Source organism: Euprymna scolopes, chromosome 18, assembly GCF_053919585.1.
Source record: "Euprymna scolopes isolate OS-2025 chromosome 18, ASM5391958v1, whole genome shotgun sequence".
Lineage (NCBI taxonomy): Eukaryota > Metazoa > Mollusca > Cephalopoda > Sepiida > Sepiolidae > Euprymna > Euprymna scolopes.
This window is the reverse complement of record NC_136499.1, coordinates 113,594,890-113,619,625: the sequence shown is the minus strand read 5'-3', so window position 1 is coordinate 113,619,625 and position 24,736 is coordinate 113,594,890. Positions and strand designations below refer to the sequence as shown.

At 34.3% G+C, this 24,736-nt stretch overlaps 1 protein-coding gene across 2 annotated transcripts in view; it reads right to left on the bottom strand.

Moving 5' to 3' along the window:
* LOC145297773 (uncharacterized) overlaps positions 1-24,736 on the bottom strand; it is a 127,712-nt gene that overhangs the window by 74,677 nt on the left and 28,299 nt on the right. The window contains exon 1 of one of the 2 annotated variants that reach the window (XM_080144019.1): positions 1-241. This exon is cut by the window's left edge and continues 380 nt beyond it. The exons of the other annotated variant lie outside the window; for it this stretch is intronic. The gene's annotated coding sequence lies outside the window, so the exon portion shown is untranslated. Of the gene's footprint in view, positions 242-24,736 lie in introns of those variants that run through there. 2 annotated transcript variants of the gene reach the window in all.

Here is a 24,736-nt window from a genome sequence, read left to right as displayed (position 1 = left end):
TTCACATAATCAATCAATTAATTAATGGAGACGAAATAATCGAGGTAAAAATATAAATGAGTCTTTTTTTTGTGGTCTGCTTGTTAAGGTAAAATCCAAAACAATGTATTTTTACTTCGAACGTTTAATTAGATTGTTGCTACACCTACTACGACGACAATTTTAATGGGTCACCTGTTGGAAGAAGGAAGACCTCGACAATGGATACCTTACCTCGGCAAAGATTGTTATTAAGTAGACATCTCTTTCTCTCCCTCCCCCTCTCTCTCTCCCTCTCTCTCTCTCTCTCTCTCTCTCTCTCTCTCTCTCTCTCTCTCTCTCTATATATATATATATATATATATATATATATATATATATATATATATATCAATCTATCTATCTATCCTCTTGCCAGTTCCTATTTCCACCTGTCAACCTGCTCGACGGCCACCATTGTTTAACGCCGACGGCGGGTGTGGGGGGAGGGGGAGGTATTAAGAATGTGATTAACCACAACAGAATCTTTTTTTTTTTTCCTCTTTCCCCAGTTTCAAACTGTTGCTATTGTTGTTGAAAATGGTTGCTACATAACAATCCAAACACCATTAATATTAAAATGAATGAACCGGAGAAAATAATAACAATAAAATAAAATAAAAAAAATGCCTGAAAAACCCCACCACCTCCCCAAACAAACAAACAAACAAACAAACAAACAAATTAATAAATAAAAAAAAACAACAACAACAACAACAACAACAACAACAACAACAACAACAACAACAAAAACAAACGAATAGCTATATGTATATATATATATTTTTTCCCCCGTATAATGTATTTCAAGTAGCTCCTTCCCAGTCTATGATAAAAAATTTATTTCAAACTTAAAAAATGCCTGAAAAGCCCCCTCTCGCCCCCCAATAACAAACAAATAAACAAAAATTAATGAAAACAACAAAAAAGAAAAAAATAACAAAAACCAACGAATAACTATTTTTAAGGAGCGTCAATTCAGGCTATGATAATGTTAATTCAAACTTAAGCGTGGCAAATTGATAAAAATTCTGTTTCAAAGTTTAGCAAAAATACTATAAACTATAAACATTTTGTGACAAACAAAAACGATATTACAGACACAGGTTTGAACGGACCAACAACGTTATTTTTAACTTATTTTGACAGACCAGTCAAAATTGGCATTTTAAACTTTTGGTGACAGACCAACAACAATGCCATTTTAAACTTATTTGTGACAGACCAACAGCAATATTATTTCAAACACAGATCTAGCATTTTTTTTTTTACAAACGAGTCACCACTCATCAAGGCCAGAAGCCACTCGAATATAAGGGTTAATGAGTGTACGGTTTTCAATGATACAACAACGTAGCGATCGTTAGTGGCGAAGATTGGGTAGAATTTTATTATTTAATAGGCAGCTTAAGAAGTACTTGTTTAAGTTTAAGTTAAAGATAACCGTGTTGCAGTCAGCTGGAAAACAAGGCAGCGAAACAGAGTTCCACAGGTGGGCAGTTCAATGAGTTCGGGAAATTTGTGTTTAGATTTAGGTGGACAGAGGGAGAACTTGTTGATAGTGGTTTTGGATAGACGAGCGAATTTTGTGAAAGTTAGGCAAGGAGGACCATAGATTTAAACTCAGATGAACACGTGACATAAAACTAAGCATAGAACAAAGATAGATGTCTCTTTTGCAAGAAACAAGTTGCAGAAAGGAGAAAAGAGCATTACCTACTAGGTTTCGGAGTCGGTTTTGAACTATGTCAAGGCAGAATAACGTATTCCGACTAGCTTCTCCCCAGATGTGGCAACAATGCTTAATTTTAGGACGTATTTGGTTCCTGTACGTCGGGAGCGAGATACCTTATATAACGGAGCCATCTTTGCAGCGACATTGGCAACGGATTTGATGTAAGCCTTCCATTTCAGGTCAGAAGTAAAGGTCAGTCTCAACAGCTTGTTTAAGCAGGTCGCTCCTTTGAGACGAGAGCCACTCATATCAGTTGGAGCCAAGCGTGGATGAGAGCGTTGGCGACGAAAAGATAGAATCTTAGTTTTGGATGTGTTGAAATTACTAGCCATATTTTGTCCCATTTTACCACGTGCTCAAGGTTGGAGGAGAAAAACCCAGAGAGATCTTAATCGCTGTTGGTCTTTGAAATGTATCCAGAGATTGTGACTTCATCTGCGTATATGTCGAAGAATCAATTTAGGATGTGATTTGAAATATCATTGATGAAGATAAGGAAGATACTCCTTAAGGCACACTAGACATTTCCATATACTCCATAGCTATGAAGTACACCTTTATACCAAAACCCACCAAAAGCCTTTGATATGTCAAGAGCTATTGCTCTATAGTGCTTCCCCTGTCGATAGATTCAGATCAGTGAATGTATCGACAGGGGAATTTGTGAAATTACACTTAGTACATCAGTGTGGATCTTGCAGGACGGAAACCATATTGCTTGTCACTGAAGAAGCTCTTTTTGCTGAGATAGTTGACAATTTCTCTATTTAACACGGGTTCAAGCAACTTACTCATGAAACCGAGAGAAATGATTGGTCTATACTGAGATGCAGAAGACCGGTCTCCAGTATTTTTAAATACTAGGCAAACTAATGACGTTTTGCAATGTGTTGGGAGGCATATCACTTTTAGACGTCAATTGAATAGCTTTGCAAGAATGGGTGTTAGTTCAGGTTGCAGCTTTTTTAATACTATATGTCAGTACCAATTGATTTGCTGACATAAAGATTCTTAATGCAATATTACGAACAGAGACTTGGATTTCGCTCAAATTATTTTCAGTCGTCGTGGCGCAGTGGTTAAAGTACTTGTAATAGTTAAATTATAAAGTGATATTCTGCTAAAGGTTGAAGATATAATCCCCAGTGTGGGCAACCGATTTCGCAATTCCATGCAGATTCCAGAGTTCGACAGTAAGATTCCCGAGTTTGACAGAAAGATTTCCAAGTTCTACAAGATACACCTGAAGAAGGTCGGAGGTTACATCGACCAAAACGTTATGAAAATGAAACTCAAGATGAGAACAATAGTCCGCAATATATAAAAAAAAAAAAACATAAGCAAAAATATAAGCGCGATAGACCTCTAAAATTCTATTTTAAACTTAAGCATGACAGACCAAGGAAAATTATATCTAAGTTGGAAAAACATTTTTCGTTGGTCACTCAAGCTTAAGTTTGGAATAGCATTTTAGAGGTCTGTCGCGCTCATGTTTGGAATAACATTTTTTAAGTCTGGAGAACCAAAGGCAATGCTATTTTAAAATTAAGCATGACAGATCAACGGAAGCTCTTTTTAAAATTTATTCATGACAGATTTAACAATGGATAAATCCTATTAAAGATTTATGGACATATCTAAAAGATGTTATTCCAAGCTTGCAATCTCCAACAATTGTGTTCTCAAAACAAAGATGGCGGAAATGGATACAGTTGATGTAAATGCGGAGCAGAAATCACTAAGCATGAAACGAAATACGAAAACGTATAGAAATGTTTTATTTTTAAAAAATATTTTAGTTTTAACATTTCTTGTGTTATATTTTTCTAATATTTAAATATATTCATATAGAAATATTTTATTCTAAAATATTATTTTCATTTTAACACTACTTTCATTTATTTTTTTGTAAGAAACTTTTTTTTTTATATAAAAATAAGTTTTTTTTTGTGATAACACAAGTGTTAAAAAAACTATTAAAAGAATTTAAAACATAAAAATGTATTATCCTTCTTAGTTGTTGTTTCACGACGTTTTGGGGCAACTATTCCTCTGGCCTTCATCAGAATCTCCTAACTAAGAACTAAGAAAGATGAGGATAATAATCAGTAATAAATCAAATTAATAAATAATACTCATCTCAATAATTAATTCCAATTGAATCATGTATATAAAATAAATTGTCATTCCTTTCTATAAACTCAAGTGTTTTTTTGTGAAATAACTGTCTTATATACATTCGTCAAGAACTTGAAACTCTATTTAGCAGATTAAATAGAGGACACAGTTAAAAACTACAGAACTACAGTATGACGTAACATAATTTAAATATGTCTATTTCTAAAATTTTTATAATATTTTAAAAATACATTATACATGTGTTTATTTATTTATTTATTTTTTATTTATTTTATTTGTTATTAATTTACTTTATTTTTTATTTTTTATTATACTTTATTTTTTTATATCATTTTTTATACCTTATTTTTTATTTTATTTATTTATTTATTTTATTTTTTTATTTATCTATTTTTTATTTATTTATTTTATTTTTTATTTATTTATTTTATTTTTTTTATTTAAAAAATATTTTATTTTTTATTTATTTATTTAACTTTTTTATTAATTTTTTTATTATTTATTTATTATTTATTTATTTTATTTTATTATTTATCTATTTTTTATTTATTTATTTTATTTTTATTTATTTATTTATTATTTATTTATGTTATTTATTTATGTTATTTATTTTATTTATTTATTTATTTATTTATTTATTTTATTTATTTATTTATTTTATTTTTTATTATTGTTTATTTACTCATGTTCACTCCTTACAAAGCATATCACCACTTGGACGCAAGGGACTACTATTTGGATCCATGTCTAGGAAAGATTAACAATTAAATCATATATAATAAAAATGTATTTTTAATTGTTTCGTAATAACAGAAAAACTGTTAAAACTAAAATATTTTTAACGTTTCATGATAACACAAGTGTTAAAACAATTTTTTTTAAAAATAGATCTAAAAAAAAAAAAAATTATTATTGGTCCCCCAACAAAAGGAGGCTGGGCCTGTAAATTCACCCTTGTCCGTCTGTCCGTTCATCTGTCCGTACTTTTCCCATTACTACGCCTTGAAATTTTTTGAAATTTTGCACAAACATTAAACATGATATGAGTAAAAATGTAACAGAACGGATTTTACCGCAAAACTCTGCCCCCCCCCTTAGGGGTACCTTTCGGGCCCAAATGGCTAAAATTAACACTTTTGTGCTTATTAAAAAAAATTAGTGCCTTGGATTTTTATAAAATTTTCTGATTTCTATATAATTTTGTTCTTTGTCTTCGTGATAACTCTTAGGTGTGCCCCAGGAGCTTTTTCAGGGCTAATAAAAACACTCCATTTTTGGGACTATTTTACCATATTTGTCCAAAATTTTCTGTGTATGTCTATTTAGCAGTTTTGCATGGTGCTGAACTCAAATTTAAATATGTTAAGGCCTTGGGGACTTTTGGGGCTAAATGGGGGGGGGGCAAATGATGGACTTAGTCATTTCTTTTTTTTTTTTTTTTTTTGCATGGTACAGAACTCAAATTTACATATGTTAAGGCCTAAAACTGCATCGTTTGTTCATTTTCACCAGAATTTGACGTGCCCTGAAGACTCTTCGGTCTAAATGGTGGGTGCGGGGGGTGGGGGAAATGCTGAACTTAGTCATTTTTTATGACTTGTTCACTGTGCACTCACGGAAGATCACGCATGCTTCACTCGTTTCGTGATAACACCAGTGTTAAAACAAACAAATTATTTAAATAGATGCAAAAAAATATAAATTTATTATTTTTTGATGTTGTTTCATTGTTTCATAATAACACAAGACGTGTTAAAACAAAAATATGTTTTTGAAATGAAATATTTATATATGGTTTCGTATTTCGTTTCATGCTTAGTGACTTCAGTTCCGTATTTACATCAACTGTATTCATTTCCGCAATCTTTTCTTTTGGGGGCGTAATTGTTGGTGATTGACCGAAACTTAAGCTTGACAGACTACCGAAAATGCTATTCAAAGCATAACCGTGACAGACCAACGATAACTTGCATTTTCAAAATAAGTTTTCAAAATAAAGCACATCGTCCGACTGACAACACCTCTTCTCTGAAGTCTTTGGCGCATTTTAAAGAATGATTCATTTCGTACCGCCTCACATGGGTTGGGTCAGGCAAGAAATTTGATCTGGCAATAAAAAATACCTGAGATTTTTTTTGGGAAAAGAAATACGCAGAAAAAGTTTAGAATACACGCAGCTTTTAAATGAAAACAAAGAAACAAAGAAACAAAGAAACAAAAACACAAATACCAAAGAAATATGTTGGGGTAATCCCCCCCCCCTACAGATTCTGACGATAGACTACTTCTGAAGCCATTTCCGGTAAGCAGATTCTGTTTTCCAGTCAGTCTGGACCCTAGACTCCCAAGGAGAGTGTCGTAATAGTTGAGTGGAGTTCACACTTAACTAACATATTTGTCTGTATTTCTGATGATATGAAACGAAATTGGAAATTAAAAGACGTTTCAATTATACCAGTCATCATAGGAGCAACTGGGCTTATGAAAAAGAACTTTAAAAAGTACATAGCAAGCATACCCGGTGAACCAAGTGCAAGTGAAATACAAACGATTGCACTGAAAGGAACGGCTAGAATCCTGAAAAGATCTCTTGGTTGGACTCACTAAAATAGGGGTAAATGTCAGACATCTGGTTGGATGTCCCATCCCCTAGAAGAAAAAGTTTAAGAAAAATGAAAAAAAAAACAAAAGTTAATATATTATTCGTTTCACTGTTTCCGAGTATTTTCGTTATTCCTTCCAACATTAACACCACAACACAATAAAAAAAACATCAAAATAAAAGCAATCACATATTACCTGAGTTTAATAAGTTCATTTAATACATGGAAGATACTGCCAAGTCTGCTGCAAAGAAAGCGAATTCCTTCTACCACGCCAATAAACCTCACATCTGACAGTATCCTATAACTAAGACCAACATTCCCCATTTATGGAGTATTGTTTCTACATCTGAGCTGGTACACCAACTGCTCTATCGTCATCATACAAAAAAGCTTCATGTGTGTATAACTTACAAAAGGGTATATACTTTTATATTTTACTAATTAAAACATACATGTGTATATACTTATCTTTTTGACCTATTTGCGTTTGTGATGTGTATGTACTTGTGTGAATCGTGGTGTTTGAATGTATATACGTGTCACTAAATATCTGTTGGTCCTGCGCTATTTGCACTATATGTTTTCTTATATATATATATATATATATATATATATATATATATATATATATATATATATATATATATATATATAGTAAGTTATAAAATATGTATGGCTACACTGAATATTCCGCGTTTCATCCACTCGAGGATTCTTCAGATATAATATATATATATATATTTTATATATATATATATATATATATATATATATATATATATATATATATATATATATATATATATATAAAACTCCTTGATTAATTTACATGATTTTTAGAATACGATGTTTTCTTCCCGTTACAGGTTTTTCTTTATTTTTGTTTTCTTTTATTTTGGTTTATATAGCGAACTCTAAACACGCACCAATAAGATTTCTAGACTGGCAAAACCAATTAGCTGACCCAATTTCCAGAGGAAATGTGGACGATGAATTAAAACTTACAACCTATGTAAGGAATCCAAAGATTGCGCTAAATCTAAGATGAAACGTCAAAAGGAGTGGCGTAATATAAAGGTTATTATGGGATTCGGGCAGAACATGAAACTGTCTCGGACGCCCTTGGGCAAGGTGTTCGCCTCACATCCACATGCAGCTGTAATTGCTCCCCATTGCAACAACATTATCAAAAGGTGAAAAGGTGGTGGTGGGGGTGGGAACTAACTGTCCCGGAAGGGTACTTTGATTTGTCTTGGATAACAGGGTATCCGCGACAAGATCAAAGTGTAGTATCTGTTCCGGCAGATGCTGCAGGCTATGACTAGCTATGACTAGCTATGACTAGCAAAGACCAGATGTGGGGGCAACCCCACATGCCTGACCTTTAACCAGCTCCCATTTCCCACCTCTCGGGAGCTGGTCCCCTTTTTCCCTTCCCCCTCCCTTCACTCCTCACATTAAAAATCGGCCTTGTGCCTAATTTGCTCGGTGGGGGAGCAAATAAACACCATCTGTTCTGTCAGTGGAGGAGAAATCCTTCACGACTGAGACAATTTTTATTTTTGTTCCTTTTCTCCACGTTAAAAAAACGACCCTGGTGTCTAACTGTGTCCCGTGGGGAGGCATTGTAAATAGGAACAGGGTATCAAATTATCGATGAATAAATGTCGGTGTGTATAAACCGGCAGGCAGGATGTATATACTTTTATGATGGACAATGTTTTGCTGAAACGATGACGTGGAAATATCGACATGTTACTTTGAGAGGATAACAAATGCTTGTACATAAGGGGGGGGGGGCTTCAAACAGCGAGAGGAGACGATGTTCGTTTGATGGAAAGTTAGACAAATGTTCTTTGGTGAAGAAGAAGAAGAGGAGTGTATGTAATAGCAACAGTAAAGAGTTCGATATTTAATATGGCAGCAAAAAACCAGGACAAATTCACATACCTGTTTCTTCGAAAAAATGACATCAAACAGTTATATTTCATATAACATTTATTCACACATCGTGTCAACATTTCGGAGATTTTTGACTGCACATTTTCATCTCGACTTCACCGGCTTCCACGGTGTCTTCTCCCCGACTTCTCGACTCGGTCTGCTCTTTCTGACTTCCAACTCATGACTAACTGATACATGTCTTTTAAAGCCCTCTTTTAAGATCTACGCCATCTTAAGTGACCTCTACATCAGACTACGTCTAGAGGTGTGACCTATTTTTAAATTATTGTTTGTGCTAGTTATAAAAACGTGGTTGTTTTTATTTATCTAAAATCCTGTCTTGTCATTATTTATAGAATTTTGGTCAAGTTAAATTCCTAAAACGTCATTTAACCATATTTGTCCTTGAATTGTATCGTCGTTCATTCTTTTAAATAATCTGCTCGTCTTCCGTTCTAGAATGAGAAACTTAGATTTCCATATTGCAACAGCATCTCGTAAAATGTGAAGAATCGAGAGGGATAGAATGGCCGATGAAAGAAAGCACCAACCAGACCTGCACTAGAAAAAGGCATCTAGTATTTGAACTCTAAGCAGGGTTACGGCCACTAAAATTTAAGAAAAGATCGACAGTCTCTGCTAGCGATAAGTTTATGGTAAGTGGTAGCAGCGATAATGCAAAAAGTCTTGCGATGTTTATTGCTGGAAATATGTGTACACTCAGATTCCAGGGAACATCGCTTACTATTGTCGAGCAACCCGACAGAGACAAAACGTTGCTGGAGTAAGATATGGTATCACAATAGAAATTCCGAATGGCTGAAATATATAAAAGAAGAGATTCAACAAATCGAAGAAGGAACAGTGAACGAAATTAGCAAGGAAATTCTGAAGAAGACCTTAAGAAAAATAGCAAACTGGAGAGCAGCAGGACACGACGGGATACATGCATACTGGTTTCAAAAATTCACAACATTACACGAAAGGCTTGCTCAAAATCTGCAAAGATGATAACAGGAAACAAACGTGCCAGATTGGATGACAAAAGATAGAACCACACACACACACACACACACACACACACACACACACACACACACACACATATATATATATATATATATATATATATATATATATATATATATAAGGACACACAGAAAGCAACCGCCACCAGCAATTATAGGCCGGTAACGTGCTTACCCAATATGTGGAAAATATTAATAGTACAACTGAGGGAACAAATCTACCATTCCCTGAACTTCTTCCCGAAGAACAGAAAGGATGTCGAAAGGAAAAAAGAGGGACACATGATCTGCTATATAAGATCCTAAATGGGGGTAAAAAGGAGAAAAAATCTCGCCATGGCGTGAATCGATTACAAAAAAGAAAACATACGACAAGATCCCCAAACATAGATAATATAATGCCTAAAAATGTATAAAATACCAAACAGTATCATCAACGTGATAGAAAACGCAATGAAAACGTGGAGATTTGAACTGACAGCTGGTGGACAATGCACAACAGAAATTAATATACAAATAGGCATCTTCCAAAGAAACTCGCTATCACCATAACTGTTCATCATAGCCATGATGCCCCTGAACAATATACTAAGAAAGAGCCAAGCCGAATACAAGTTCTCTAATACAGAGACAAAAAATGGACCACGTAATGTACATGGACGATCTGAAACTTTTCGCAAGGACTGAAATAGAACTAGAGACACTAATAAACACTACCAGGATCTTCAGCCAGAATATACAAATGTAGTTTTTCATGAAAAAATGCGCACTACTAATTATAAAAAAGGGAAAACTGGAGATAACAGAAGGCGTGGAACTACCCAACCAAACGAAGATAAGGGCACTAAGTGAACAAAACGCCTATAAATACCTGGGAGTTCTGGATGCAGACACCAACAAAGCAACAGAAATGAAAGAAAGACTTGGAAAAGAATACCTTAGGAGAACAAGAAAACTCCTGGAAACTAAATTATATAGCAGAAACCTAATAAAAGTTATAAATACATGGGCAGTATTACTAGCAAGTGACTCAAGACCGTTCATAGGGTGGACCAAAGAAGAACTGAGAAAACTGAAAACAGACAGATCGATCAGAAGATCAGGAAACTCTTAACCATGCACAACGCACTACACCCGAGGGACGATGTTGATTGACTACGTGAAAAGGAAAGACGGCGGGAAGGTGTAAATGACACCAAAAAGAACTAGAAAAATACATAATACAAAACACTGAAAGTATAATTATGGCAGCAGGAGACACGGAAAAAATCAACAAAACAGAAAACAGAGAGACAAAGAATAAAACAAGAAAAGAAAAATGGGAAGAGAAACAACTACACGGAAGATTCGCAAGGATAACAAAAGATGAGAATAACGAAAGCACCTGAACACGTAGACACGTAAACCGAGAACTGAACCCCTAATAATAGCAGCAAAAGTTAACTTGATAAGAACCAATCACGCCAAAGCAAAGATTAACAAAACATAAGAAAACACCAAATGCAGACTCTGTGGACAAAGATACGAAACGATAAACCATATAGTAAGTGAATGTAGCAAACTAGCTCAAAAAGGAATACAAGAACAGGCACAACCAAGTAGGAAGGGCAGTACACTGGGAATTGTGCAAAAAATTACACACCGAATGCACGGACAAATGGTATAAGCATAAGCCAGCAACAGTAAGTGAAAACGAGAATCACAAAATCTTATGGGACATGGCCATACAAACTGATAAACCCATCCAAGCAAGAAGACCGGATATCGTAATAATTAACAAGAAAAAAAAGTCCTGACAAATCGTAGATTTTGTTGTTCCAGTTGACCACAGGGTGAATATTAAAGAAAAGGAGAAACGGAGTAAATACACCGAGCTGGCCAGAGAGCTGAAAGGGATATGGATGAAAAAAAATCAAGGTAGTACCTATAATAGTAGGAGCACTAGGAACAACTTCGAAATAACTTTGAATAAAGAATGAGAGAAATTGGAATCAGAGGAATGGCTGGAAAGATACAACGAATAACGATGATGACAACGGCTGAAATATTAAGGAAACCCCTTGAATTCGGAGACTAATACACATGAGCCACACGCACAGGTTAGACGAACTACTGCAGAGACAAAACAAAGAAGCGTTACATGGAACCAAGAACATTGAAGATGCATATCTGTAAGTTCTCTATCCCGTCCCCCATCCCCTCCCATTACCCAATCACCACCCCCTAAAAAGATTGATGCCAAATAGCCGAGAAGAGTGAAGGAGGTTGGAAAGACCGAGAAGAGAGCACTAACCAGATCTTAACTAGACAAGTTTGAAGAGCACTGCGACCTTGGGAAGGCTTATTGCCACTCAGATTCCAGTGGAGACCAATGACCGCTACCACAAAGAAATCAATGGTAAGCGGCTGTTGCGATAATGCAAATTCATTTGCAAATGTTATCAAAAGAGGTGGAGAGTACTGGAAAATTGATGGATTTGGAAGATGAAGAAAGTCAAGATAATACCAATAATAGTAGGAGCACTAGGAACAATTCCGAAAAACTTCGAAAAACAAAAGAATCGAAGAGATTGGAATCAAGAGGTGGCTGAGATGATACAACGGATAATACTTATGGAAACGACTGAAATATCAAGGAAAACCCTTGAGTCCAGAGCGCTACAAACGCTAACCAAACATATAGAAACTACAACAGAAACAAAACCCCAAAAGATACAGGAAGGTGGTGGTGGGGGTGGGAACTAGCTGTCCCGGAAGGGTACTTTGATTTGTCTTGGATAACAGGGTATCCGCGACAAGACCAAAGTGTAGTATCTGTTCTGTCAGTGGAGGAGAAATCCTTCACGACTGAGACAATTTTTATTTTTGTTCCTTTTCTCCACATTAAAAAACGACCCTGGTGTCTAACTGTGTCTCGTGAGGAGGCATTGTAAATAGGAACAATAAGGAAATCACAACATGACAATATTGCGAAAAAGGTACGTTTGGAAGAGGGGTGGAGAGAGATGATGTGAAATTATTGTGGGGCTTGCATATCCAATGTGATCATCTGATTGAAGCAAGGAGACCAGATTTAGTTTTGTTCGGAAAAAAGAAACGCAAGGCAATAATCACTGATATACCAGTGGCACTGTTATATCAGTGATTATTGGATAAATGTAGAGAGGGGGGGGGGAAGGAGAATGTCAAAACGTACCAAAACTTGAAAAGGGAGATAAAAAGATTGTGGAAGTTGAAGAAGTTAAAAGTTGTATCTATTGTGAAGGGAGCCCTGGGGGGTGTGTGTGACAAAATGGATTTAACACGTGGATTGGCAAAAATTGGGATCCATCGAAATGTTGGAGTACTTCAGAAGACTGCCTTGTTGGGAACCGCCAGAAATTTCGGAATGTACTGGATGTCTGAGAATAGAACATACTGATAGCCTATGGTTAGCATAAAATCAGCAATAACAAGAGCCAGAAAAAATGACTGCAGAAATAGTAATAATAATAATAATAATAATAATAATAATAATAATAATAATAATAATAATAATAATAATAAAATAATAAGAATAATTATAATAATAATGATAAAATAATAAGAATAATATTAATAAATATAAAATAATTAATAATAATAAAATAATAACAATAGCAATATAATAATAATCAAAATAATAATAATGATAATATAAATATTAAAATCATCACAATAATAACATACAGCATAATAAATAAAAATAAATAATTATAAAATATTAATAAAATAATAATAATAATAATAATAATAACATATTAAAATAATAATAATAAAATAATATAAAATTATTATTATAATAGTAATAATAATATAATAATATAATAATAAAATAATAATAATAATACAACAATAAAAATATAAATAATATTAATATAATAATAATATAAAAAATAATAATATAATGCTAAAATAATAATAATAAAAGATTAATAACAACATAATAATAAAAATATAATATAATATAATACTATGATAAAATAATAATAATAATAATAACAATAATAAAATAATATTAATGATAATAAAAATAAATATAATAAAAATAATAATAATGATAATGATAATGATAATAACAACAACAACAACAATAATAATAATAATAATAATAATAATAATAATAATAATAATAATAATAATAATAATAATAATAAATAAATAAGAAATAGTTGTAATACAAAATAATAAAAATAAAAATAGACAAGTACGTATGAACAATTTCAATTAAATCCAAATTAATGGTGGAAGCATATTCCTTTAAACAGGTGGTGAGATGGGGGGGGACAGATAATGAATTTAATAATTTTAAACCGCTCCTATATATATATATATATATATATATATATATATATATATATATATATATATATATATATATAAACTATATATTACTACCCACCTTAATAGTCGGTCTTACTTCGTTATTGGACCACACCTACTCATCACGGAAATACTGCTAAGAAATTCACCCCTCGCCAACGTCCGGTTTACCACCACCTCTACGTACTACGTACTCCCACCTTAATACTATCCCCTACTTCACCCATTTAATCCGCCTGGATATCTTTATTTTTCAACCATGACTTTAAAATTTATTGTTTCATTGCACTTCTTAGATTTTAAAGGGTCTTTTTCTGGGGCTAACACATGAGCTATACAGGGTCGTCCTAGAAAAGACGACATGATTCCATTTCCGTTTGATGAAAACGGGTTTTCTTTCTTTTTTTTTTTTTTTTTGCAGACCATCTACCAGTTGGCCAGTTGTGTAGAAATCCCAAGGGCGATAGGAGCCTTCTATTCTATCTGAAAGTGACATAATGTTATACGAGTGAGATCGTAGATGCGCCGCTTCACAACTCATGCTCTCTACCGATCCAAGTAATGATATCAGGAACCACTGACAGCGCCAGTCAAAATTAGTTTCTCAAACTCAGACTTCGCATACTCATCAACCATCGACTTTCTCAGACAACTTGCAATATCAGTTGATTCCCTGCAGCCTGTCACTTCGTCCCAAACATAGAATCTGGATCTATCTACTTTTTAGATCATGAACACGCAGGTTGCATATCCAAGGTTTTTGCTTATAATACGTTACACTTGTTGAAAGTTACGGTATATTCAGATAACACGCACTGTGTCATCCACATTCTTGCTGTATTCTTTCTTTATTTTTTCTCTCTTTCTACAACTGTTTCCTTATGCCTTTGAAGTTCTTTTACCTGCATCGCCCTGTCATCACTGGCCTCCTCAGCGATGTTCAGCCCATCGCAGGTTGAACAGGTGTCTGTTTTGGAGGACGGAAAATTGATGTTGTAGGACCTGTTGAACATATTGCGGTAATAGCTTTCCTTCTGTTCATCCACTCCAGGTATATGTTGTAGAGTTTGGTGACACTAATTGATGGCTCGAGGTAAGATATGTGTGGGGATTTTGCCCTTGTATAATGGCTGGAAACAGTTGGAAAACTTTTAATGTGTTCGTTAACAAACTGATCTGCGGCTGTACCTCTGACCATGACTGGTGCTAGACGCTTACCGCGTTTGTCTGGTTCTGGTGTTCCACAGACAGACGCTTTCTTAATTGCTTTATCTACTCTGTCAAGCGTGAGGCCGAAAATAGACACGGACCCTTTCTTACATACCTGGTAGTTGGTATTCTCATGCAAAACGGTGTGCTGGTAGTTGACTGTTCGGACTGAGCCAAGGTGGGCTGGACCCTTTAGTTTACGTCTCCGTTTTACTGCTAACGGATGCACTAATTTGGATATACGCATAAATGCCAATAGCCCAGAATTCCTTAAAGATATTTTCTATAACTGGCCGAGTCACCTAATCAAAACATCTGTCTGGGCAAGCTTGTTCTATAGCACGAGCAAAAACTGTTTTGCGAGTAGAACGACTTACATAGTCCTTGCCGAGATTCCTCGATGTTTTTGCAATCGTACGAGCCCATTTCTCTGCTTTTCTCGCATTTTTCTGCTATGTGAAGGTCCTTCTTACTCTACTGGTTCCTCTACATCGTTGTCTGTATCATTCGTTTTCACTCAAGGGTGAAAATAACTTTAAAATACTAAAAATAATGCACATAATCCGCTAATGGCATCACGTCTATCTCCATGTATTGGAAACTAAACAACAGGACGGTCCGTGATTAGGCTGAAAAATAGTTGTCCCGTGCGCTCTCATTGGCCGACGCTTGCCGGTATGCCTCAAAGGGAGCGATTGGCTGGCCTCAACAACACGTGAACACGTAGTGGCGTTTACCGAGTTAAGACACTGATTCTGTGAGCCAGGTGACAGCTAATAACACTACAGGCGACATCGAGCGTACACAAAGGCCCATTATCGACCTTATATCTTGAGGAACAACACTGTCGTTGATTGCTTTCCAAGTTTCAAACATTGAGAGAGGATAATGCTAAAACCTAAGATATGCTTTATTGTAAAATAGATATAAACACCTTATGCGATGAGTGGGTGGATTGCGGTGGTGGGTATACTGTGCATTAGTCGACTTCTACCCATGTTCCGGTGTTAATTCGACCATAACTACTCTTGTGCGTGTTAGAAGAGGCTACGGGGTATAAAATGATATACTAACTTGATATTTTTGCCGCGATGGCGCTTACCGAGTAATGACATTTAGTGCCTTATATGATTTGATGCAGAATCGAAAATATTTATGATACACACGAAACATTTATTATTCCTTACCAATACTGGTTATCCCTTAGACCTTATTGAAGACTGCATTGACAAGAAGGTTGATGATTTCAAATCCCCTAAAAAGTTTGCGCCTGCGAAGTGCCCGGTTTATTTAAAATTACCGTGGATTGGAGACAAGAGTATTAAATTGTCAAAACATATTGTTAGAAGTGTTCATAAGTGATTCTACTCTGTTTCCTTGCGTTTGGTATACATTACGAGACCTGCTTTTCCTTCTTTTCGCAAAGATAGTTTGCCTTACACCCAAATTAGTTATATTGTTTATCAATTTAAATGTCAGTGCAATGCTGGTTATGTTGGGCGAACATCTTTGCATTTGCTAACTCGTATAAACCAGCACGTTCCATCTAAAACCAGACAGAGGATCTGGTAGTCTTCCTCCTTCCGTAGCCTGGAACTCTGCCGTTGGCCAGCATTTGGTTGACAATCCAGGCTGTGCTGAAAATTATAAAATGGAGTGGTTCGAGATGCTACACAGAGCAGACTTCAAAAAACCATTTAAAGATTTTGGAGTCTGTCTCTATTGCGGTTCGAAAACCTTCTGTATGCCGGTAAAAGGAGACAATGAAAACATTATTTTTCTTTGGGGAACTTTGACCCGTTTCTCACCCATTTTCCCCCCTTTCCCCTCGATGTGCCAAGATTTAGTTTTAATCACTTTTAAACGCAATTTCAGATTAAATATTTCTTCGTTTTTTTTCTTATTTCTACACATTACAATTCCCCCGTAGTGCTCTTTAATTTCGCCAGTAACATTGTTTTTGTATGCTATTGATTTCTCCTGACGCGATGATAGCCGAAAGAGCTCTTGAGAAATTCCCGTATATTTTATTCAAATATATATATACAAGTTAGAAAAGCATTTCATCCAAGGCATGAAAATTGTTAAACAAAATATTTTTACTATATGCTTTAAAAATAAAGGTACAAGATTCAATTTGAAATTTATTTATCTTCAAAGAACACTTTTATAAATTTTACAAAATAAGGTAAAAAAATTTAATTTAAATTAAATCAAAAAATTACCTTCGATTTATTTTATGTAATGTATATTCTATTGCACTTAAAAAAAAATCATTGAAAATTTTATATCTATATCATTAATTGCTAGATGAAAGATAATATTTTTAAATTGCAACAAAATGTACGTTACATAAAATAAATCCAAGGTAATTTTTGGATTCAATTTAAATTAAATTTTTATACCTTACTTTGTAAAATTTATAAAAGTGCACTTTGAAGATAAATAAATTTAAAATTGAATATTGTAATTTTAAAGGCCTATAGTAAAAACATTTTGTTTAACAATTTTCATACCTTTGATGAAATGCTTTTCTAACTTGTATCTTATCTTTATAAGATTATATTTTAAAACTCTCCTTCTCTCTATTTCAGTTTGTATTTCTCCTCACATCACAACTCATTTTTGCAACCCCTTCTTTGAATTAGTACAGGTGTTAATATTCTCTCTTTTTCAGTTTGTATTTCTCCTCACACGACAACTCATTATTTTGAAAAGTCCTCTTTGTAATACAGGTTTGAATAATGAGAAAATCTGATTTGTTTTGTAACAAAAACTTTAAAATAACTTTTTTAGATTAATTTTTTAAAACTTCTTTCAGAATAGAAAATCTTTCAAATTTAATAAGGAACCTATTTCATATAGGTTTCATTTAAAATATTCAGTACATAACGAGAAAAATAGAGATGAAAATTTCAAAAGGAATGTATAACTGGTTACGCTCAATAGTAGTCCTCGCCAGCGAAAGTCTTTGTTCTTGTTATCGTATTATTATTATTATTATTATTATTATTATTAAAAACATTTTGTGTCCTGCTCTTTCGCGCGAGGACTAATATATATATATATATATATATATATATATATATATATATATATATATATATATATATATATATATATATATATATCTTTATTAGAATAGCAAAATTTTGAAATGATGAGAAAGAAGTGAACCATATTCAAATGTTATAAAATAAATAAGTTGATTAAAAAAAAAAATCACGAAATGTAAGAAAATCCGAAGAGTAACAGTTGGAACTATTTGACGGGACACATTCCATCTAAGTTTTTTTTTTGTTTGTTTTTTTTCCTATCCTCTTTCGCTTACTATTACAATAATTCTACAAAAAAAAGAAAAAGAAAAGAAAGTTTCCTTTCCTTCTTTTCAGACGTATATCCTCGAATCTGTCTGATGAAAAGCGCTTCGGGTTTTATTACATTTCGTGATTTAAAAAAAAAAATTTTCTAATCCTCTTATTTATCTTATAACATCCGATTATGGTTCACTTCTTTCTCATTATATATATATATATATATATATATATATATATATATATATATATATATATATATATATATATATATATATATAATTTAGACACGATCTTCACAGTTTACGACTTATGATAGCGTCTTTTTATTAATGGCATTTATCTATTTTTATTATTACGGGTATTTATTTGAACTAAATTACAAGAATTTGATGGGAGGGGAGTTGGAGGCGGTGGCTGATTACTTAGGTCAATTGGACAGTTGTTTGAGTGTAATTCAGTTACTATAATTCATAGCATTTACATAAAATGATTATATGCATATAAATATATAATCATACATACATATATATATACATATATATATATATATATATATATATATATATATATATATATATATATATATATATATATCTTGTTGGCGCGTGTTTCGCGGTTTTCGACTTATGAGAATGGCGTTTTTCTTATAAATCGCATTTATTTATTTTGTTTGCGACATTTTTGAACGAGTTCAATTACTTACATAAATAGACATTTTTATCTTAATGTCACTAAAGTGTGGAAAGGGGGTAAAGAGAGAGAGAGAGAGAAAGAGAGAGAAAGAGAGGGAGAGAGAGAGAGAGAGAGAGAAGTAAAAGAAAAAGTGATAAATAGAAAAGAAAGAGAAAAAGAAGATTAAATAATAATGAAATGGATTGGGGAGAGATGAGGTAAGAGAGAATGACAAAGGGAGACGTGAAGGAAGTGGGGAAGAGAGAGAGAGAGAGAGAGAGAGAGAGAGAGAGAGAGAGAGAGATGAATTGTTGGAAAATCACAAGGGGAAAACGAATGAACACATATCAAAGGCAATGGCGGAAACCCTAAAGGAAAATCTCCAGTCAGTAGTGGAATAAGGACAGATTTGGATGGTAACATTCAATCCTGCCACGACTAAGCTTCCTTCTATTTGCTTTAATAATTACAAGAAACCTTCTCAACGACTAATAGACACGGTTAATGATACATTACATGAAAATATCTCGTTCAAACTCATCAGCTTAACGTTCACAGGGAACATGAATTAGAACAGATACATTGAGAGCATTGCGAAGGCTGCTACGAAGAAGGTGGGCTCCCTCTACCGCGCCGGAAATTTATTTACGCCTGAGAGTATCCTGTACCGCTACAAAGCCACACTTCGCCCATGTATGGAATATTGTTGCCATATTTAGGCTGGTGCATCTGCTACTAGTTTCTAACTCTTAGACAGGGTTCAAAAGAGAGTCACAAACCTAATAGGTCTCACACTATCAGCTAGGCTTCAGCCGCTGTCCTATCGACGAAATGTTGCACCCCTCTACCTGCTATACAAATATTCTAATGATAAATGCTCCGACGAACTACAAGCCCTTGTACCCCCTCGACGTAAATACCGCCGACAAACCCAACAAGCAGCAAAATCCCACCTCTACACAGTAGAAATCCCCAGATGTCAGAAAGCCTTCTACACTAAAAGTTTCTTCCCTAGAACTGCTAGACTTTGGAATTCCCTTCCGGGTTTCTACTTTCCTGACTATTGACATACAGAAGTTTAAGTGTAACAGATAACAGTGCTGCTCAACTCCCTACATAGAATCCCTGCAAATTATGTCCCAGATAGTAGCCCCCCCCTACATCAAAGTGGCATTGTGTTATGAAATTACATATACTCGATAAGTAATGTATCTTACTGTATATAGATCAAAGAAACGTCTCACACTAAAGGAATTATCGACCATTAAACATGCGCCAATACAATTCTGTTTCATGTCTTCAAAAGAATTAAACCTGTTTCTTGTTTAGGAGAGGTACTTTATGAATTCCTTACCCAGCCAGCCATAACATGAATGAAGGTGTAGTCGACTACTTGGACTACCATTTAGTTTGAAAATTGAGTCCATTTAATCAGTGCGTTTAATAATGAAATTGACAATATCAAATTAAAAGTGACAGAGCAACTAAAATGATATTTCAAGCAAGCTTGAAATATCAAATTCATAACTGAAGAACGAAATTGCTATTTTAAATATAAAACTAGTAGATCAACGGAAATACCATTTCAAACTTAAGACGGGTAGATTAACAGAAATAAATGCCATTTCCATCTTAAGCCTGGCCGGTCAGCGAAAATACTATTTCAGACTTAAACCTTGTAGACCAACGGAAATATCTCCAAATACCACTTTTACTTAAGACTGGTGGATCAACGGAAATGCATTTCAAACTTAAGCCTCGCCAGCTAGTGTAAATGCTATTTACAACTTAAACCTGGTAGACCAATGAAAATTCTATCTTTTTTTTTACATGGAGGTCACCACTTATCAAGGCCCGGAAGCCACTCGGGGATAAGGGTTATTGCGTGTACAGTAATCAATGGGATAGTATCGTAGTAATCGTTAGTAATGGAGATTTGAAAAAGTGTCTTACTTAAGGGGGCGATTCATCAGGAATTTGTTTATGTTGGAATTGGAGACATCCAAGTTGTAGTCAGGTGGGAAACAGGCAAACGGAAGAGAGTTCCAAAGTCGTGCACTTCTTAGAAAGAAGCTCTGCTCATGGAATCTACGCTTGGATTTAGGCATAGATTTTTTGAGTTTAAGTGGGGGGAAATTAATGACATTGGTTTCAGCCAGACGGGTGTTTTTCGTGAAAGATTGGTGAGTGGGGCCCAAAAAAGGGTCTTTTTCTACTACTACTACTACTACTACTACTACTACTAAAGCGGGACTGTTTGACATTATAGTTACAGTGTTCACTAAGGGACCGGAAGACATGAGTTCAATGCTCGGGCAAGTTACATCAACTTAATCAACTTTGTCAAACACTCAGCATTATAATGGAAGAACCAAGAATAAGTTGATTGGGTTGTCCTCAACTATGGTCGACCACGTTACTTATTACTAAAAATGTAATACGTTACTTACTACTAAAAATGTAACACGGCGACTTTAGCGTGACAGAGTTACTTTCTCTTAATGTACTATTTCAAACCTGACTCCTGGCGAGTTCCTCTTATAAGAGAAGAGGATACATCATACAATGGAGTACTGCTGCCATATCCGGGGGGGGGGTGCCACGCAGAGTACAAAATCTACTTCCACTGTGAGATAATCTCTTTTCTATAGCACTTTTCTAACGGAAGTGACATTGCTAGTCTTTATCTGCTCATTTGTTATTTCCAGCGAAATATGCTCACCTAAACTTGTAAGACCTTCACAGCAAGAACTCCTCTTACTACCACACATACAAAGACCTTTTCCCTTCCCATGTGCATTCAAACGAAACAGATTTTCCATAAACAGAGTTGTTCCCTAAAAATCTGAGGAACACGTTGCCACAGGTGTGCTTCTCTGGCGGCTACAAAATTGTCGTCTTCAAATGAAATGCCAAAAGACACTTATTGTAAACTGTGCTCATGTGATATCAAACTTAATCGAACAATTCGAACATATGTCTAATTAATGCACACCAGATCTCAAAATTTGTAACCCAGGGAGGAGACGAAATAATCAGAAAATTTGTTAAATAAATCTCATCTATTCAAAGGGGCGTCACTCCTATCTACCTTTTATCAAGGAAGATAAATACATTGTTTTAATTTTAAAAAAAAGTTTAAACAGGGGATTATATAGTATTTTGAAGTCATTATTCTATATCATTACATTTGCAACCTCATATTATTTCATCTGAATTTGAACGGTACATTCATATATTTGAAATAAAGTCCATTACTTGCATGAGCAGATCATGATGTTATACTCATTAGATCACTATGGACGGGACGTCTCGACATTTAATAATAAATGTTTAAATTTGAACGATATTTCTCGGGGTTAAGGTTGGTCGACACGATTTGTTCCTTGCAAATGGAATCAAAGATGACTTCATTGCCGAGTTCGAATCTCCCGACCGGAAGTAATCGTGTCACCCTGCACTGATGATTCCCGAATGGCTAACACTAGTGTCTGTAGGTTTTTAGAAATTATATATATATATATATATATATATATTATTTCGGGAATCATCAGTGCAGGATGTCACGATCTCCACCGGTCGGCAGATTCGAACCCAGCCACGAAGCCATTACTGACTCCATTAGCAAAGAAACAAACCCACACGGTCAACGTCAACCGCGAGAATATCGTTGAAATTCAAACATTTATTTTTAAATGTCGAGACGTTCATCCATAGTGATCTAAGGATTATAACACTATGATCTACGCATGTAAACTTAAGTGACTGACATTCATTTAAATTAATAAGTGCTCAACAATAAGAACCGAGTTTCTTAAAGAGGCTGACATAATTATTGCTATGATAATTTTTAAATACCTACAGACACTAGTGTTTCATCCTTTTGGGAATCATCAGTGCAGGGTGTAACAATTACCACCGGTCGGGAGATTCGAACCCGGCCACGAAGCCATCAATTACTCCATATATGTATATATTGTTTTAAATCCCCGAAACAATGTTTCATGGTAAACAACTGATGATCCCTTAAAAATAAATTATTATAGTGAATTCGAGAGAGCAAGTTGGTGCAGTTATTACAGGTGATTGACTGACTAAATGGTTTTCTAACGAATGATAATTTTTTTTTGTATAGTTTTAAAGGTTAAAAACTTCCAAGACTATAAATATCTATCTATCTATCTATCTATCTATCTATCTATCTATATATATATATATATATATAAAAGTGAAAGTGTCTGTGTGTTTGTGTGTGTGTGTGTGTGTGTGTGTACATTTCCCTACGCAATAACTCTGTTAATTTTTAGTCTATAGACTCGAAATTTGATATACAGGTTACTGAGATTTGGGAAAATCGATGTGATCGGTTATCGACCAGAAATTTGGCGATTAAAGCGTCAAAGTTCAACGATTTGACCTTTGAGAACCCTACCAAACTTCTCCAACAATTTTGGGTCTACGCACTTGAAATTTTAGATATAGGTTCCTTGGACATGGATCTAACTTAATAACTTGATTTGAGCCCAAAACAATAAATGTTAAGGGGGTCATAATAGGAGTCAAAGTTTAAAAAAATTGACCTCTGCGGTCTCTTCCAAATTACTCACACAATTTCTGATCTAAATATTTGAAATTTTACATAAAGGGTATTCAGAGATAGGGCAAGCTTTTTCATCAGTTTGGGTCGAAAATTTTTAGTTACCTATATATAAATGTATGTATATATGTCTGTTTGCATGTCTTTCAATAGAGGCGACAGATTTTACCAAGATCAGTATCGTTTTAAAGTTCGGCAAATATCGAAAAATTGGCTAAAAACATTAACATCTTCCCCTTCAACTGGGCACATTTCTATAGGGGGGAGGGTAACTTTTTTCGCCGATATTTTTTAAAGTTATCCTCTCCTTTCGATTGTCTAGCCTTAATTTTTAAAAATGTCGCTTCCGGTTTGGCTGTGGTTAGGTTTTACTCCGTTCTTTTTCTCCTTTTAAGTACGGGTTCGAGCCTGTCTTTCTACTACCACTTTTTTTTTTTGCTCAACATACACATCCAAACACCCGGGTAACGCCGGGCTGAAATGCTAGTATATCTATAAAAGTGAACGTGTTTGTGTATCTGTGCGTCTGTGTGTCTGTGTAAATTTCCCTACGCAATAACTCTGTCAATTTTTAGTCTATAGACTCGAAATTTGTTATACAGGGTACTGAGATTTGGGAAAATCGATGTGATCGATTTTTGGCAAGAAATTTGGCGATTAAGGGGTCAAAGTTCAACGATTTGACCTTTGAGAACTCTACTAAACTTCTCCGACAATTTTGGGTCTACGCACTTGAAATTTTAGATATATGTTCCTTGGACATGGATCTAACGTAATAACTTGATTTGAGCCCAAAACAATAAGTTTTAAGGGTTCATAATAGAGTTCAAGTTTAAAAAAATTGACCTCTGCGATCTCTTCCATATTACTCAGACAATATCTGGTGTAAATATTTGAAATTTTACATAAAGGGTATTCAGAGATAGGGCAAGCTTTTTCATCAGTTTAATCGAAAATTTTTAGTCACCTATATATAAATGTATGTATGTATGTATGTATGTTTGCATGTATGCCTTAAACTTTCAATAGAGGCAACGGATTTTAACAGGATCAGTATCGTTTTAAAGTTCGATCTTTCATGCGACAAATATCGAAACCTTGGCTAAAAACATTAATATCTTCCCCTTCAA